The sequence below is a fragment of the Physeter macrocephalus genome, chromosome 19, assembly GCF_002837175.3.
Source record: "Physeter macrocephalus isolate SW-GA chromosome 19, ASM283717v5, whole genome shotgun sequence".
Classification (NCBI taxonomy): domain Eukaryota; kingdom Metazoa; phylum Chordata; class Mammalia; order Artiodactyla; family Physeteridae; genus Physeter; species Physeter macrocephalus.
The window spans coordinates 30980787-30998206 of NC_041232.1; the positions used below are offsets into that span (position 1 = coordinate 30980787).

General features: G+C 44.1%; 1 protein-coding gene across 1 annotated transcript in view; it reads left to right on the top strand.

Moving 5' to 3' along the window:
- AKAIN1 (A-kinase anchor inhibitor 1) overlaps nt 1-17420 on the top strand; it is an 80092-nt gene that overhangs the window by 55552 nt on the left and 7120 nt on the right. The gene's annotated exons all lie outside the window — the stretch shown is intronic.

Below are 17420 nucleotides of genomic sequence, written 5' to 3' on the forward strand. Positions count from 1 at the left end.
TCTTGCTGGTTGAGACATGTGTGGAGGGGGTGGAAAGGGGGGAAGGCATCTAGTAAAAAGTTCCTAGCTCTTAGAAATAGTCAGAAGGAAGAAGGAGTCCATTTTCCACCTCTGGATGTTGCTTTATGAGGATGTGACGCCTGGATCTATTGCAGCCATCTTGTGGACATCTTGGGAGAGACCAGCCATCATTTTATTATTATTATTATTATTATTGGCTTATTTTTGCCTGGGGAGAGGTACATCCCATCATGTTTTTATTCTGCATGAAGATAGGACTGAAGAAGGAGGATGAATGCATATTGCTGTTGTTTTTGCACATTCTGCCTTTGTTGAACCCTACTTCTTATTTCTGCTCCACAATACTGTGGATTCTGATCCCAGAGTCTCTCTGCTCTCTTGGGCTGACTGAGTCCCTCCTTCTTGACAGTCCACTTCTAGTATATTCTAGGATGTGGCTTTTTCTGACTATTTCTTATGTCTATTCAATCCTATATGCTTTTCTTTGTCCAGAAATTTGTAAAGCTCTCTCTTCATTGGTGCCCTCTGTTCCATTTTCTCTTCTTTTTGTGTTTGTGGGTTTAGTCCTTTTTGTACTTTTATATATGGGAAAGTACACAGGCTAATGCTTGTGCTTAGTGGATCAGTATGACTATTTCTTTTGTAAATTGCTCATTATAATTAACTTCTGTTTATATTGGGGTTATCATCGATTTGCAAGACCTATTTACATATTAAGATACCAACCGCTTTTCACATACATAACCAACATTTTTCCTAGTTTATTGCTTTTGAAAATTGTGTTTTTCTTGACATATGGAAGATTATATTGTCACGTAGTAAGATTTATCAATCTTCTTTGTGGTTTCTTTCTTTGTTTTTATTCTTAGAAGGACTTTTTCTCCCCAAGATCAAATATATATTCGCTCTACATTTTTGATTCTCCCTTCCTCTCTGTCTTCCTTTCTTTTTTTTAAAATTTATTTTATTATTATCATTATTTTTAAGCTGGTGGTTTGTTTTTTTTAAAACAGAGAACAGGAGTATTTATTTATTTATTTTAAAATTTATTTATTTATTTATGGCTGCGTTGGGTCTTCGTTTCTGTGCGAGGGCTTTCTCTAGTTGTGGCAAGCGGGGGCCACTCTTCATCGCGGTGCGCGGGCCTCTCACTATTGCGGCCTCTTTTGTTGCGGAGCACAGGCTCCAGACGCGCAGGCTCAGTAGTTGTGGCTCACGGCCCTAGTTGCTCCGTGGCATGTGGGATCTTCCCAGACCAGGGCTTGAACCCGTGTCCCCTGCATTAGCAGGCAGATTCTCAACCACTGCGCCACCAGGGAAGCCCTTGTCTTCCTTTCTTCTTTCTTTTTGACCTCAAATGGCTTAAATTTAACTGATAACATTTTCAATTCATGGTACACCATCATCATTGGTCCATGCAGAGCTCTTGTATTTTTATTTTCTTTTTTCCTTTTATCCTCCATCCTCAGTGCCATTTCTCTCTCCAACCACATACATCTATTCTAATGCATCCAGTGTATGTTCTTCATTTTTAAAAAATTCACCATTTTTTCTCCATCTGGAGTTAGAGATTTAAAAATTAAAAAAAAAAATTTACCCAGTTTTCTCACTATCTTTCTCTGTTCATTCGAATTGCCTTCTTTACCAAATGTCAGGTACCAGGCTTTCTAACCTGTTCCATTTCTCCATCTGACTGCTTTGATGCTAAGATCACACTACCCTAATGATTATATAATTTAAAAACATTTGAGTATGCAGGAATGAAAATCACGTGTGATGTTCTTCCCGTGTCGTTTAATTCTTTTCTCTTTTTTAATATGATAGACAAGGGGACCATTCTCTAATAACTAGCACATCTATGTATGTTAGTGTAGCAAATTGCTAGTCACTGTCACCTAAGCCAGTCACGCCTTACATTTTGCAGGTGGTGAAAAATATTATGGTAGATGTGACTTTAGGAGCAGAAACATATTTAAAAGTAGTGCCTATGACTGATTCAAAAGGAAACATGCTCACATGCTTTAGTGAACTCTGGTTTAGAGTTACTGAAGATGTTTACTGTGATGAACATTCTTGTAACCTTAAATCATGCTCTGCCAACTTCTAAGAAAACAATTTCACATGTCATTTTGTGCATTGATTGTGCAAGGATCCAAGAACGAAATCGGGTTCTGACCTTCTTTTTATCCGTGTTGAGCAGAATTTTCTGTCTGGAATTGATATTTATCAACAGCTTTCGTCTTTCCTGTGTGTTTATCATGGGGATATGGTTTGAATATGGCTCTTATTCCATGGAGCATGTGGAAATATTGTGGTGAGAATCAGATTTTCTGCTTTTGGACACAAAATAGTGCCTTGTTTCATGAAGCAGCACTGGGCGGTGGTCCTGTGTGCCTGCTGTGGGGGAGGACAGACAGGGAGAAGGAGGGAAGCAAAGACGTTTTCGTGCCCCCAGAGCAAAACAAAAAGGGAAAAGTTGGCAACTGACTAGTGCCTGAAAAGTCAAATGTGTTAATTCAGAAAAATGAAAACTTTAGCATTTTGTTGGGGCAAAATGGCAAAAAAACCCAAATGCATTGCTATAAGATGTGAACATTTTAATTCCTACCAATAATCAGTAATATAATAATTGAGGGGGGCTTGGTTTTGAGGAGGGGTTAGGACACTTTAGGTAATTAATGTAATTATTTAGTTTAGGGAACCTTCTCACTAATAGATGCTTATGATCCTTCTGGATACTGTGTACATTCTAATTGATTTGCCAAAAATCACATAGCTTAAATGTTATGAAAATAATAGCTTATCACAATAATTGCATAGCACATTTTAGAACGCTGAGTATCAGAGGATTTTTAGAAAAGGAACCTTGAACCCAGACAGGTCAAATGAATTGTCAAGTTGCTTAGTAACTTAGGGGTGAAGCTGGCTGCAAATCAGACCTTTATCAAAGCCCACTGTGGGAACTTCCATGGTGGTGCAGTGGTTAAGAATCCACCTGCCAGTGCAGGGGACATGGGTTCGATCCCTGGTCCAGGAAGATCCCACATGCCGTGGAGCAACTAAGCCCGTGCGCCGCAACTACTGAGCCTGTGAGTCACAACTACTGAGCCCGTGTGCCACAACTGCTGAACCCCGGGCGCCTAGAGCCTGTGCTCCACAACAGGAGAAGCCACCGCAATGAGAAGCCCACGCACCGCAATGAAGAGTAGCCCCCGCTCGCTGCAACTAGAGAAAGCCCGCGCATAGCAAGGAAAACCCAACGGGGCCAAAAAAAAAAAAAAAGACCAGTGTGGGTTCTGCCATGTAGGAAATGCAAACTGCTTTCTCTAAGAATCAACTGGTAAAGGCTGTCTGGAGCACTGGTTGGAGACTGGGGATGTAGCCAAGCTCACTTTTAACAAGTGACAGGAGGGTTAGCAGTGCCAGCCTTAGAAAGAGGTGAGGTGAGACATGCAGCCTATGTCTGCTCACACTGTACTGCACTTCTCTTGTACTCTGAGAGATAAGTTTATAGATGTTCTTAGCTTATCCGCTGAGGATTCCACTTAGGCCACAGTGGATGTGTGGGTGAAGCTCCCTGGTACCTGATTTAAGGACAGGGATTGAAGACAGAACAAGTGCCCAGATAGAACCCTTAGCATCCCATCTTGGAAAACTCCCATCTCCACTTTATTTGAAAACTGGGCGTGACCCCAGAGTGTCCCTGTGCTCCTGTTGCTCTCAGGGGTTAAAGTTCATACTGTAATTACAGAGAGCAGACAGAGCACAGGAAGTGAGGTGCTTTGTCATTGCTGCTGTTATTTCTTGCCCTTCACTCATACCACCCTTGGGGTGTTGGCAGGTATGTGCCCTGCAGACCGCGCCACTCTCCAGTTACCAGGTGAGCATGGGATGGAGCCAGTAGCTGATGGACCGTTTTATTTGCTTTGCTTAGGCACCAGTTAAAGTCGTAGATGACATCTCCCCTTGATAAGCAGTAGACAGACGTTGAAACATTTCAATAGAATGTTTTGCTGGGTTCATCTTTCTTTTTTAATGGGGACTTGCACTGATCCATATTTCCTCAGTGAGTTTTCATGCTCTGCAGCCTATCTGGCTGGTAGACTAGAGTACACGTAAGAGAGACACCAGCTGTCTACAGCAGGAACTGAAATAATGAGTTGAGAAGTATTCAATTAATGGGCTGGAAAGGTGGAAATTAATTCAAATCATTGAGGACAATGTTACTTTTACATTTTGTTTTTAGACAAAATGGAATAAAAGGTAATGGTTTTTACTCCCAACTTTTAATATCCATTCATAAAGACCAGTGATATGGTAATTTCCCTTATGCATTGTCACTGGGAATGCATTATTGCACCAATTCATTTTTATGTTACATGATATAAATGTTATGTATAAAGGATGACACTAATGTCCTATGTATTACTTGTAAGGCAGGTGCTACAATTGTTTTCAAATGTTGTGATAAAATTTTTGTTAAGCTACTCACCTTCAACCACCTTTTTCCCCTGTGACCATTGAGGATACACTGAAGCAAGCTTACATGTTGAGAGCTGTGATCCCTATTTCTGGAAAGGACTGGAGCCTCCTGGCTCATCCCAGATTGTATGACCTTGACCGTTTTAGCTCTATGCAAAATAGTTGAGTTCACTGGATTAGAGATAATGAAGTAGAAATGAGATACACATTTTTCACTTGCTTTTCCAGAGTTAATTTTCTTTTGAGTGAATGAAGAACCCATTTAGTAAAATAAATACAAAATTGTCATATATCTGCGATCCACCGGTGCCCCTAAATTGTGTCAACCCTACCTCAAGTCACAAGCGGTGAACTGATTGCTCCTCGACTTCGCAGAATTCTAGCCTGTGTAGGAAAATGAACTTTGTAATAAGAGTAGGCACTAATAGGGTATATTTGTTATCTTTTTATCATCTTGCTAGGATTAATTTTTCCCTCCCCCTGGGTTAACATGGTTTTTTACATAACATCATTTCCATGTGCATTTTATTTATTTATTTATTTATTTATTTATTTTTGGCTGTGTTGGGTCTTCGTTGCTGCGCGGGGGCTTTCTCTAGTTGCGGCGAGCGGGGCCACTCTTCATTGCGGTGCACGGGCTTCTCTCTGCAGTGGCTTCTCTCGTTGTGGCGCACGGGCTCTAGGCGCGCAGGCTTCAGTATTTGTGGCTCCAGGGCTCTAGAGTGCAGGCTCGGTAGTTGTGGTGCACAGGCTTAGTTGCCCCATGGCATGTGGGATCTTCCCGGACGAGGGCTCAAACCCTTGTCCCCTGCATTGGCAGGCGGATTAACCACTGCGCCATCAGGGAAGTCCTCCAAGTGCATTTTAAATTCAATTATGAGTTGGGTTTTTTTTTCATCCCTCCTTTTTTTTCATCTTGCTTTAGATTTTCTGCATACAGTTAGAGAATATATTCCAAATACAGGTGTAATATCTGCCTATGATATATATTCAAATGTGTATCATCTTTTCTGTTCATTTGATAGAATTACAACCACCCTTTTCACAGTTTTCTAAAAAGGCCTAATTGTTGTACTATTAGATTTTAAAATAAACTGCCCAGTACATTATGTGATTCACTAAGTATACCAGATGGATCCAAAAGATACTGAGTCATATTGTTCAGCCTGAACACACATGTTGATAACATTATCTGCTAGCATTTTTTTTTTATCGTTTGCAAATATTCTACCTGTTAATGCTTCGGAGATTTGGAAGTATGTCTTCTAATTTTCTAAATCTTAGAATCCATTTTAATTCATATCTATTAACTCCAATCAAGTATTGAAATAAATAGCTTGAAGGCTGCCAAGAAGACAACATGACTTTAACATACAAAGCATTTAAATCATGTATATGAGAAGGAATTTTTCCATAGATAAGAGCTTCTAACTTGAGAGTGTTTCTGGTCAATAATGCCTTTGGCCTTGAAACAAAGCAGGCTTTGAGGGTTTTCTCCTTGATTTATTTCCATCTCTCAATGATCCAAAAATGATTAAAGAAGCAGCTCCATTTCCCTCAAAAAAAAGTTGTTTTCTTTTGTGGCCTCTCCCGCTGCGGAGCACAAGCTCCGGTCGCGCAGGCCCAGCGGCCACGGCTCACAGGCCCAGCCGCCCCGCGGCATGTGGGATCTTCCCGGACCGGGGCACGAACCCGCGCGTCCCCTGCATCGGCAGGCGGACTCTCAACCAGTGCGCCACCAGGGAAGCCCAAAAAGTTGTTTTACTACATTGTCCATGAACCTGAGAGCTTTGACAAATTTAACTATAATTAAAGAGGAAAACCCTGGAAATAATACTAACCTCCATAACCCTGGTTGGAAACCAAGAGAGGGGCATACATGTAGCAACAGTTAGAATTTTGAAATTAATGGGTCAAACCTTGTCGAAGATGAATGTCTGATTAGTGTTTCCCAGAGTGCCATTGGGATCTGGCAATTAGCTAATTCAGTAAATGGAAAAGACACCCCTCGCACTTGGGGGCTTTTATTATCGGTTTGGTTGTCCCCATTAATTAAGTAAACAGTGAAATGCTCACTTGTCCACTGAATTTCCTCATGCTCCATGGGTGTAGACTGAGGGTGAGCATTAAATAATAGGGTGAGCATTAAATAACATCTGAAACTGCATCACAATTACCTGCCATGGTGACTAAATATGTAAATTTCTGAGCCCATCCCCCACCGTCTTCCCTGTGACCTCACTATAACTACGTGGCTCTGGTGATGCTCGGGAACCACCAACCCACCTGAGGGTCAGTGACCTGCCTGGGGCCCGTCACTTCGATCTGACCTTTTCAGTGAAGGATCATCCTCTTTATCACTTTTCTGTTTGTTCACTGTTTTCTACTGCCTGTGCCATGACTGGGCGACCCTTTTGCTCTTTATGCCCCTAGTCGTGCTGATTTTAGGTCTTTCTAAAGAGAAATCTGTACAAAATGGGAATTTTGAACTTACGGCAGAATTTGGAAGAATCCCTTCAGCCTTATTTGCTATATACCATGATGCAAACACATATCACATTCAACTATTGATAGCATCTGAATATTTATTATACATTTTTTAATCCTCATATTTATGTAATACACCTGGGAAAGCATTTCTATTGTGATCTCTGTGCAAACCTATGCAAATATGTTATTTTCACTCATTAAAACAAAAATGGCAACACTTTAAATAATATGTAAATGTGAAGTCTTGAGTCTTAAACTAGTTATAATGTGTCTTATGTAGTTAATTTCTATTTTCCATAGTTTGCTTGCTGGAAGCTTTTTTTACTGTCTACAGTTTCAATCAGACGCATGTGATTTAATTTTATTTAGGGGTAGCTAATTTGCATCCTCAGAGAAACTGTTTCTCTTTTTCTTCATCCTCCCTCCCTTCCTCCCTTCTTTTCTCCTAATCTGATTCAGACCAGATGCTCAGTGCATTTGCTGTGCTCTGACTTGGAGTTTTGAGGCTGACAGCCAAAGCTCCCTGAGACCCAGGGCGAGACGCGAAATGAGCCCCCGTCACGTGGGTCTAACAACGGTTCCTACCGTCTGGGTTTATTTTCCTTCAGCTTCTTTTTCCTTCTGAAATATCACTGGAGAGAAGAAAAGACATAAAACATCTGATTTTGTTCTTCACTTCCTTTTCTATTTCCAGCCACCTGTTCTCATTTTCTAATTAACCCCAACACAGCAACAAGAGCCAAGATTCTCATGGTTATATAAAAAGGTATAATAAAAGAAAAGCCACGTCTACTAGAATTTTGCCCAAGGGAAACTCGCCTTCATGGTTGAAGAAGGTGTTCTGTTCTCTCTTTGTCCAATTTGTAGGGGAAGCAATGGTGATTTGCCTTCTCACTCCTCTGCTACAAAAACAAATCAGGTGTTTTTGCGTGTATTGTGTGAGGAAGGCAAGGCTTCCTGTGAGCTCAGAGAAGTCTGGAGGTGGGGTTCGAACCCAGTACCTCTAGGACAGGGGCCCCCTCTGCACAGGCTGATGGCCTCTGAGCACCTGCTATGAGACCTGATTCATTAGAGCCCGATGTGTGCAGGGTTCAGGGAGTTGATAAACGCCTGGAGAGTCTTCATGGCAAACGACTGACCAAGAGGAACAAAATCAAGCTTCAACCTCAGAAGGGACTTTTCACACCGCCTTGCTCTGCAAAGTATTTGAAACCAAATGGAGGGTGCTGAGAACTGACACGAACGGGGCTTGTAAGGATGGGAAAGGAGAAGAGAAGGGAGAGAAACAGGCTGATAGGAAACGAGAGAGAGGAACTTGCTGTAAAATTTCAAAAGTCGTCATTGGCCTGGTTAGATGTGGCCTAGAAACTGGAGCAGCCTTTCTGATATTCTTACGCCAGGGTGCCTTCTGCACGGAGGCCCGGGCTGGTGCCAAAAGGACGTCTCCTCAGCTGTTTCCTCCTGAGCTGGACTCTCATTGCAGTGAAGCAGCAAAACGTAGGAAAGGCGGCCAAGAGCCGGGAATTAATGGGAGCAGAGAAGACAGAACATATTGGAGAATGGAAACTGGGCACCCAGTGCAGCAGGCCTTCACCCAACAAATCCTGAGTGTCTGCTGTGAACCAGGGCTGTGCTAGATCCTGGGGTCAGAGGGGTGAGCAGGACAGATGGGGTCATGCCCTCGGGGGCTGATGGTCTGGTGAGGAAGGACGGACTATTAGCACAGGCCAGGCTGCTGCCAGCAGATGGGTGGGTGGTAGGTTCATTCCTGACAGCTGTTTATTCCCTCTTGACGAGAGACTTTCAAAGAGCTGCAGTATAAGGAAGACTTCTTCTCAGGATTAAGTTCAGAAAACTGAATGTGGCATTGCTACCAAGGGTCAAGTGCCCCGTGTTAAAGGTTTTGAATTTTAGACAAAGGTGGACGGCTTGAAATCCATGTAGACCCAAACTCTTTTGCTTTTTGTATTTTAATTTATTTAACAGTCACCTTGGTCAGGGTCCCCAACCTTTTTGGCACCAGGGACCGGTTTCATGGAAGACACTTTTTCCTCGGAAGGGGGTAGGAGGTGGGAATGGTTCAGGCAGTAATGCGAGTGATGGGGAGTGATGGGGAGCAGCAGATGAAGTTTCACTGGCTCGCCTGTTGTGCACCTCCTGCTGTGTGGCCTGGTTCCTAACAGGCCGCTGACCGGTACTGGTCCGTGGCCCAGGGGTTGGGGACCCCTGACTTTGGTACTCCTTGCTTTAAGTCACAGTTCTAAGCACACAAATATTCATGTATTTAATCTTCATAACAGTCTTATGAGGGAGGTGCTATTATTGTGCCCACTTTATAGGGGAGGAAATTGGCTTGCTCAGGGTCTCACAGTGCTCTGGGCTCAGTGTTTGGGTCCTCCCCCAAATTCATATGTTGAAATCTTAACCCCCAAGGTGGTAGTATTAGGAGGTGGGGATTTAGAGAGGTGATTAGGTCATGAGGATGGAACCCTCATCAATATGATTAGTGCCCTTATCAAAGAGGCCCCAGAGAGATCTCTCCACCCCTCCACCATGTGAGGACACAGTGAAAAGACATCTGTGAACCAAGACTCAGGCCCTCACCGGACACCTAATCTGTGGGCACCTTGATCTTAGACTTCCAGCCTCCAGAACTGTGAGAAATGAATTTTGATGTTTAAGCCCCTCGATCTGTGGTATTTATGTTACAGTAGCCTGAACAGACTAAGACACACAGTGAGTGCTAACAGGCTATTCATGCATTCAACACTGGGTCTTCTAGTGATGAATTGAACACAAAGCCAAGTGAGAGAAGGAGGGAGGGCTTGGGGTCAGATGAGAGATAGGTGCCTGGTCAGCAGGGCCCTGAAAGCCACGGTGAGAGGTGAGCTTTCACTCCAGTTGCAGTGGGAGACCAGGGGAGGTTTTGAGCCACGGAGTGACATACTGGGTTTCCATTTAAAAAGGTTCCTCTGGCTGCTGCCAGAGGAGCAAGTGGAAGGATAAATAAAAGGTGTAATAACAAGACAATGACTTGATATGGGAAAATAAAAATTAGGAAGCAAGCCCGGGCGCGTGTTTATGTGGTTTCCATTCTGTGCAGAGGACGAGTTCATCTTTGGGCTGCATTCCGAGTTGCCAACCCCTTGCCTTCTGGAGACCAGGTGACAGCAGGGAGGCGTCATGGAAAGGACTCCTGGCAGGCAGTTCTAATCCCAGCTCAGGGACGTACAGAGTGGGACCCCAGTGAGTGGCTTCACACAGTATCTGGGTCTCCATTTCTCTGCTTAAAAAACTGAGAGACTTGATTCTTTATCCCTGTTCATCTTTTTAAGTCTTAAAATATTTTATGGTCCTTAAAAACCGCGAGAAAGCTTAGACATCACAGCCTTCCAGAAAGTGAAAACTTGGCCTGTCTTGTGCGAACCTGGCACATTTAGACATGTAATCAGTGTTTCGTGAGTGACTATTTAGGAGCAGGTAGACTTGAGGATGGCTGTTGGAAGGCTAGTTCCACAGCACGCCCCGGCTTCTTCTCACGTTCCTCCATCAGGAATTCGTTTATAGCATCTGTCTGCCTCTCACTGCTTCTAGCATCTCTAGGGTGATGTGGGAGCAAGAGGGACCCTGGGGGCCATGGAGCTGTTTCAAGGGACAGGGATGCCGTGCCTGCAGCACGTACTTCCTGTGGCTGGAAGACACAGTGTCACAGAACTCCTGCAAGTTTTCAAATGTATATGGAGGCTGCGGAGATTAATAACATTTACATTCATCTAAAAGCATTTCTGAATTCATAGCCTCTTTTTGTCATTGGGTCATGAGGGGCTCTGTGAAATACTTTGACATGACAAAGGAATCATCTTCAAAAGGTTGGGAGCTGCTCCTTCAAGGAGAGTAGGAATGCTTTTACTTTACATCAGAGCATAGTGTTCCTCTGGTTATCCTCCTGAGAGTCCTGCAATATACTCCCATCCTCCAGGGATGAAGAATGACTATTGAGAGATTATTTAGACAAGACGTTAAAATCTAATCTTGCACTGAAGACTTGTCACAGCTGGGAATTTGATTCCTTCTTTAGCAGAAAAATGGTGATTGTGAGGATTACGCTGTTTATTTTTAGGGAGGACAGTATGAGAGGGATTCTTCTTCTTTTTTTTTTTTTTTTATAAGGCCGAACCATGTGGCATGCAGGATACCAGGGATCGAACCTACGCCCCCTGCACTGGGAGCATGTAGGCTTAACCACTGGACCACCAGGGAAGTCCTTGTTTTTGCTTTTTAAGGATTCCTCCGAAGGCACTCAGAGAGCTGATATCAGTTCCTTCCTTCCTCCCTCTCTTTCTCCTCCTCTTCCTCCTTACACCCTTTCCTTTTTTTTTTTTTTTTTTTTTTTGCGGTGCGTGGGCCTCTCACTGCTGTGGCCTCTCCCGTTGCGGAACCCAGGCTCGGGACGCGCAGGCTCAGCGGCCATGGCTCTCGGGCCCAGCCGCTCCGCGGCATGCGGGATCCTCCCGGACCGGGCCACGAACCCGTGTCCCCTGCATCGACAGGCGGACTCTCAACCACTGCGCCACCAGGGAAGCTCCACCCTTTCCATTTTGAGTAGGAAAGGAGAGCATGTGGCTAGTTTTGCCTAGGAACTCAGAATCTTCTGTTAAATATTTAAGAGATCTGGTAATTCGGTCAAGTAATTTTCATCCGAATGAGGACAGGAAACCTCCGGACTGTATTTCCAGCTGCTCCAGAGGTCTTGGGAGGACAAATCTATAAATGGCCTTGTGAGAGTTTCTGTGGTCAGAAAGTACCATGGATGTGCTGGTTATTCTTACTGTGTTTGATTAAATAAAACCACAACCTTGTCTCATGAATCAAAGATTTCCCCTGCCGACAATCACACACACATTTACACACTCACACATTCACACACTCATACACTCAAAATATTCACACACACGCACACCCCATCCATCCCGGGTCTGCAGCAACCCCAGAAGTGGCCACTAGGGGGAAGCAGAGGCTGCAGAACCGGGCGGTGGGGGGAGCCGAGCCTCGGGGGTGGAGGGAAGGCCTGGGGCAGGGACCTGTCTCCGAGGAGGGTGGGAGGGGCGTCCTCGATCCCCAGCGTCCCCAGGTTGGTTCTGCATTCTCTTCGGGTTTAGTATGTCGCCTTTTTTAACACCCGCGCTCACATGGTGCTTACCTTTTCTGTCCCCTTAATACCTGGCTCCCATATTTCCAGAGTGGCCATCTGGGCTGTGACCCCACCTACTGTCCCTTCCTGGCACATCCCTGGCACGGGGGACTGCGGGAGCCCACAGTTTTGGCCAGCTGGGTTTGTTAGGTGGCCCGGGGAGGGGAGGACAGGCCGTGGGTGACATGGCCACTCTGGAGAAGTGAGCTGATTAGAAAAGCTGAGAAGAAGGGCAGGGGCTGTCACAGGGTGGTCGGGGGCCCATCTCCCCCTCCCACCCCCTGTTGTTTGATGTGGATAATGGACTTGTTTTCATTCTCATGGAAAGTGTCATGCGCACCGTAGTTTGGGGACAGATTCTTGGTTTCCCCTTTCCTCTGCATTGCCATTCCCGAATCCCTCCTGCATAGAAATTCTAGAGCTGCTAATGACTGCAAAAAACTAGGAACCAGAGGAGTTGGGGTTCCTTCGTCTTTGGGGCGAAAGGAGGGAAACTTGAAGCTGAATTTTGCAGAAATGCATGTGGAGGTCAAAACCGCCTTTTGCGTCTCTCGGAACTCATAACCCAGTCTTGATGGAGTTATTTGCTATCCAAGTGTTCAGAAAATTCAATACCTAAAGCATTTCCAAGATGGCATTTTTACAGACGCTTTTCCTGCCTCAGCTTCCTCAAGTGAGAAGCTTTTTTGTCGTGTGTGTGTGTGTGTGTGTGTGTGTGTGTGTGTTTCCATGACAAAAACTGCTTAGTTTAAGGTAGCCTGACTTATGAATTTTTTCCTTTATGGTTGTTACTTTTTGTATCCTGTTTAAGAAATATTTGCCTACGCCCAGGTCATAAAAATATTTTTATATTTTCTTCTAAAAGCTTGATAGTCTTTTAAACACTGTTTTCCTTAAGAGCAGTTTTAAGTTCAGAGCACAATTAAGGGAAAGGTAGAGAGATTTCCCAAATACCCCCTGCCCCACACATGCACAGCCACCCCCCTAATCAACATCCCCACCAGGATGGTGCATTTGTTACAGTCAGTGACCCTACATGGACGCATCATCACCCAGAGTCCGTAGTTTACTTTAGGCTTCACTCTTGGTTTTGTATTAATACATTCCATGGGTTTGGACAAATGTATGATGATGTGTATCCACCATTATAGTGTCAAACAGAATATTTCCACTGCCCTAAAAATCCTCTGTGCGCCAGCTTGTTTTGCTTCGAATACAGATACGAAATCCACCTGGAACTGATTTTTAGGCATAATGTGAGGTAGTCAAAATTCTTTATTTTTCCATATGAATAACTACTAGGCCCGACCCCATTGCTTGAAAATGCCGTGCTTTCCCTACTGCACTACTGTGTTGTTTTTTTCATAAATCAGGTGACCCCAAATGTGTAGGGCTGTTTCTAACTCCTTATTCTATTCTACTGGTCAGTTTTTCTACTGCTATATCAATATCCCACTTTCTTAATTACTATAGCTTTATGACTAGTATTGAGAGCTGTTGAAACAGGTCCTCCCTGTTTGTTATTCTTTTTTCAAAATTACCTTTGCTCTTTTTGGCCAAAATACTCAAATTTGATTTCTAGATTAAAACTGTCTTTTCCTCTTCAAGTTTTATGGGCATGATTCCTTATGGCTTTCCTAAAAATAACAAATGGGAGGCCAGTCATATAGTATAAGTTTAATTATGTTCTAAAATAATGAGATAGCTCTGCAAGGGCAAAGCTTTCTAGGACACGGTAAGTCCGTGAGTCACACGTCTGTCCTGCCCACCAGGGTCAGGGAAAGAATTTCCCTTTTTTTCTCTTTCCAAATTCCAACTGTCTTTCAAGGCCTGTTCCAAAGCCGCACGTTCCCACCTGGATTACGTAACTCCCCTCACACTTGCCCAGCCGCCCTGCATGGCACAGATTTGGTGATGATGCAGTGTTACTCTCAGAAAAAGACCCGGCGCCTCCCAGCCTCCCAGGACCTCCACCGTCCGGGCTGGACCACTTTCCACAGCATCTCCCGTTTCCCCCTCCCCCCGTGGTAGCCAGCCTTCAGGTCCCCACAGGGCTCTGCCCCACACACTCCGGGGACTTTCCATTTGGGTTTGATCTTTCTGCCTCTGCACCGTTCTTCGCTTCTTGTTCCCACAGCCTTCCTTGTATGGGCTGATGCCTTGTGCACCCTTCAAGTCCTCCATCTGGGCATCCTTCCCTGGCTCCCAGACTACATCAGCTCCCCTTGTAATATGCTCCCCCTTCATGGTGTGCATTGCAGCTCAAAATTGTAAACCTAGGTGGATGATTTGATCAACGCCTGACTCTTCCACCAGATTCTAAAGTCCAATAAGGCAGGATCCAGGACTCATCCTTTTACATCTCGATATCTAGCCTAGTATTTGTCACATAGCAAGCGCTCCGTAATTCTTCTATGAATGAATGCATGCGTGAATGAAACACTTTGGCCTCGTGGCCTATGTTACTCTTCACAGCACCCTGCATGCAGATGCTCTATAAATATCTTTCTGATTCATCTTACCTTGTTCTATAGGACATTTTAATAACGAATTCTGTGTAGTTTATAAGAGTAGCTTGCCACATTCTGAATTGAGAGGCCTGGCCATTGCAGGCAGAGTCAGGGTGATTCTTCAGGCCCTGTACTTGGTTTGATAGGGGTGGTAGTGGTAATCAAATATGACTTAGAAGTGTCCCCCACCTGCCATACCTGTCTTGCTTTCCATATCTCAAGTCTACCTTTTGGAAACCCCTGGGAATTCATCTCACTTCACCTTGCTCAGTGGCAAAGCAGGGCAGCCAGGAGGGCTTCGTTGGCAGTTGGCCTAGATGAGTGAGAGCTAACATCTGGTCCATCATGGAAAATTCCTGTAGTTAGAGAGCTGGAAAATAGACTATCATTCCATTAATAAAGGGACCAGAATTAGTTCTTGTTCTCTGTGCTTCATGTGCTAGTCATTGATGAATGATAATCCTGTCTTTATAGTCTCAAGCAGTCAGAGGGGAAGATGAAAAGTATGCTCCCTGGTCACCATCAGCAGTGCTTCATTGGAGGGAGGGGGCAGGCTGTGGTTTTCGAGCCCCATCCTGTCCTGATAGGGACGTCTGTAATTTGCATATTTAATGGGGAGAGGCAACAGCTAGAGATGCCGCTTCTGATACAGCCTCTGCCCCCCACCTCTGTAAGACCAAGGGAGAACCACTAATTGGATTCTGCCTCAAAAATGGGAACACTGACCTTTTCTCAAATCCACCAAACTGGAATATAATAGGGTTGATGTCATAGAGGTAAATGACACTTAGGTTCTTAGGGGGAAAAAACTGTATATTTTTATCAGGAGGACCTTCCTGTGGTCCTTAGAGGCATGGTTTTAATGGATAGAAACAAGGAATTAAGACCACTTATTAACCACACTGCAGTGGAGGTCCTCAGTTGCCTTCCGGGGCTGGGGCAGGTGGAACAGCAGGATCTGAGGGCGGGGTGAGCCGGGGGGCCTGAGGGAAGCACGACCACAGGGATGTCTGAGTGTGTGTGGGCGGGGGAGTGGGTTATGATTCAGGGAGGAAAGACGCTGAAGACAAATTAGGTTACATCAAATTCTTGATTTCAGCGTATTTATATTGGGCATTTTGAGTGTAAAGCTAATTAAATTGATGCATCATCTTTTGTGAAATACCGAAAGGATTTGGTAAGCACTAATTAGGCTAGAGGACGTTTACATCATTTAACACTAGGCAATTGGCCACCTACAACATGTAGTTGATTTGTTAATTTCAAGTAAATTTAATGCATGTAATTAAATGGCAAGACTGAGGGTTTCTGTGGCTGGCTCTGCCTTCCGCCCAGCGTAATGCGCTTCTTCACACTGACTTGTATTCAGGGTGTCCACGGGGATGTTCTCAAAGACCCTGTCCTTCTACGTGAATGCCAGAGGGGCACCAGCGAGTTGTTACACTGGATGCGTGCCTGCTTCCTCCACCCTCACCGGCACCCCGTGCTCTGCCCCCAGGGGGCCTGGGTGGTTCCTTCCTGTGTTCCACCTCTTGATCCAACCTGATTGGGTCAGAATGAGCCCCAGGCTTTCAATCGATGGCCTGGCATGAAAGTCCTGTATCTCAGGGATGATGGTGGTTGAGTCGTTCATGTTCTTGCACGGGAATTTCAACTGAACAAACGGCCAGAATCTTAGTTGAAATGTTCTCAGAGAGAAGGCAGTGTGCAAAATCACGAAGCACTACAGGTCATGAATAAGTAAAAGCCTTGAAGTCAGGGAGTCAGGCTGGAAGAAAGGGAGAGTTGTTAGTTGGAAGCAGCTGATGGAGAGTTGAAACTCTCTAACAGCAGAGAATAATCTAGATAATCCAATCACTGGAGCTATATTGGGTTATTAAAATTTCTGAACTGAAATGTAAGACTCAGCCGACCATTTCCATGACGTCTAGCTATGACACGTGTATCCCCACAGTAACACCCCCTACCCCGCACCCCCCCCAAAAAAAACTAAAGGAAGCAGAAGAGAGTATCTTTCCTTGCATGCCAAGGAATCTAACACACAACATGTATCTGAGGTTTATGTAACTTTTTTCTTTCATTTTTTTTGAGATATAATCAACATACATCACCATAAAAATTTAAGGTGGACAGCATAATGACTTGACTTATGTATAATGTGAAATGGTTCCTACAATAAGTTAACATCAATCATCTCGCATAGATACAACAAAAAAAAAGAGAAAAAATTTTTTTCTTGTGATGAGAATTTTATGATATATTCTCTTAGCAACTTTCAAATATATATTTGAAACTTTCAAATGACAACTATAGTCATTGTACATTAAATTAAATCCTCAGTACTCATTTATCTTGTAACTGGAAGTTTGTACCTTTTGGCTACCTTCATCCAATTCCTTCACCCCCCCATCTCCCACGTCTGGTAATCACAAGTCTGATCTCTTCTTCTATGAGTTGGAGTTTTTTGTTTTTTGGTTTCTTTTAGAGTCCACATATAAGTGAGATCATATGGTATTTTTCTTTCTCTGCCTGACTTATCTCACTTAGCATAATGTCCTCAAGGTCTAGCCATGTTGTCACAATGGCAGGATTTCCTTCCTTTTTAATGGCTGAATAGTATTCCGTTGTGTGTGTGTGTGTGTGTGTGTGTGTGTGTGTGTGTGTGTGTGTGTATCTCACAACCTCTTTATCCATTATCTGTTGATGCACCCTTAGGTTGTTTCCAC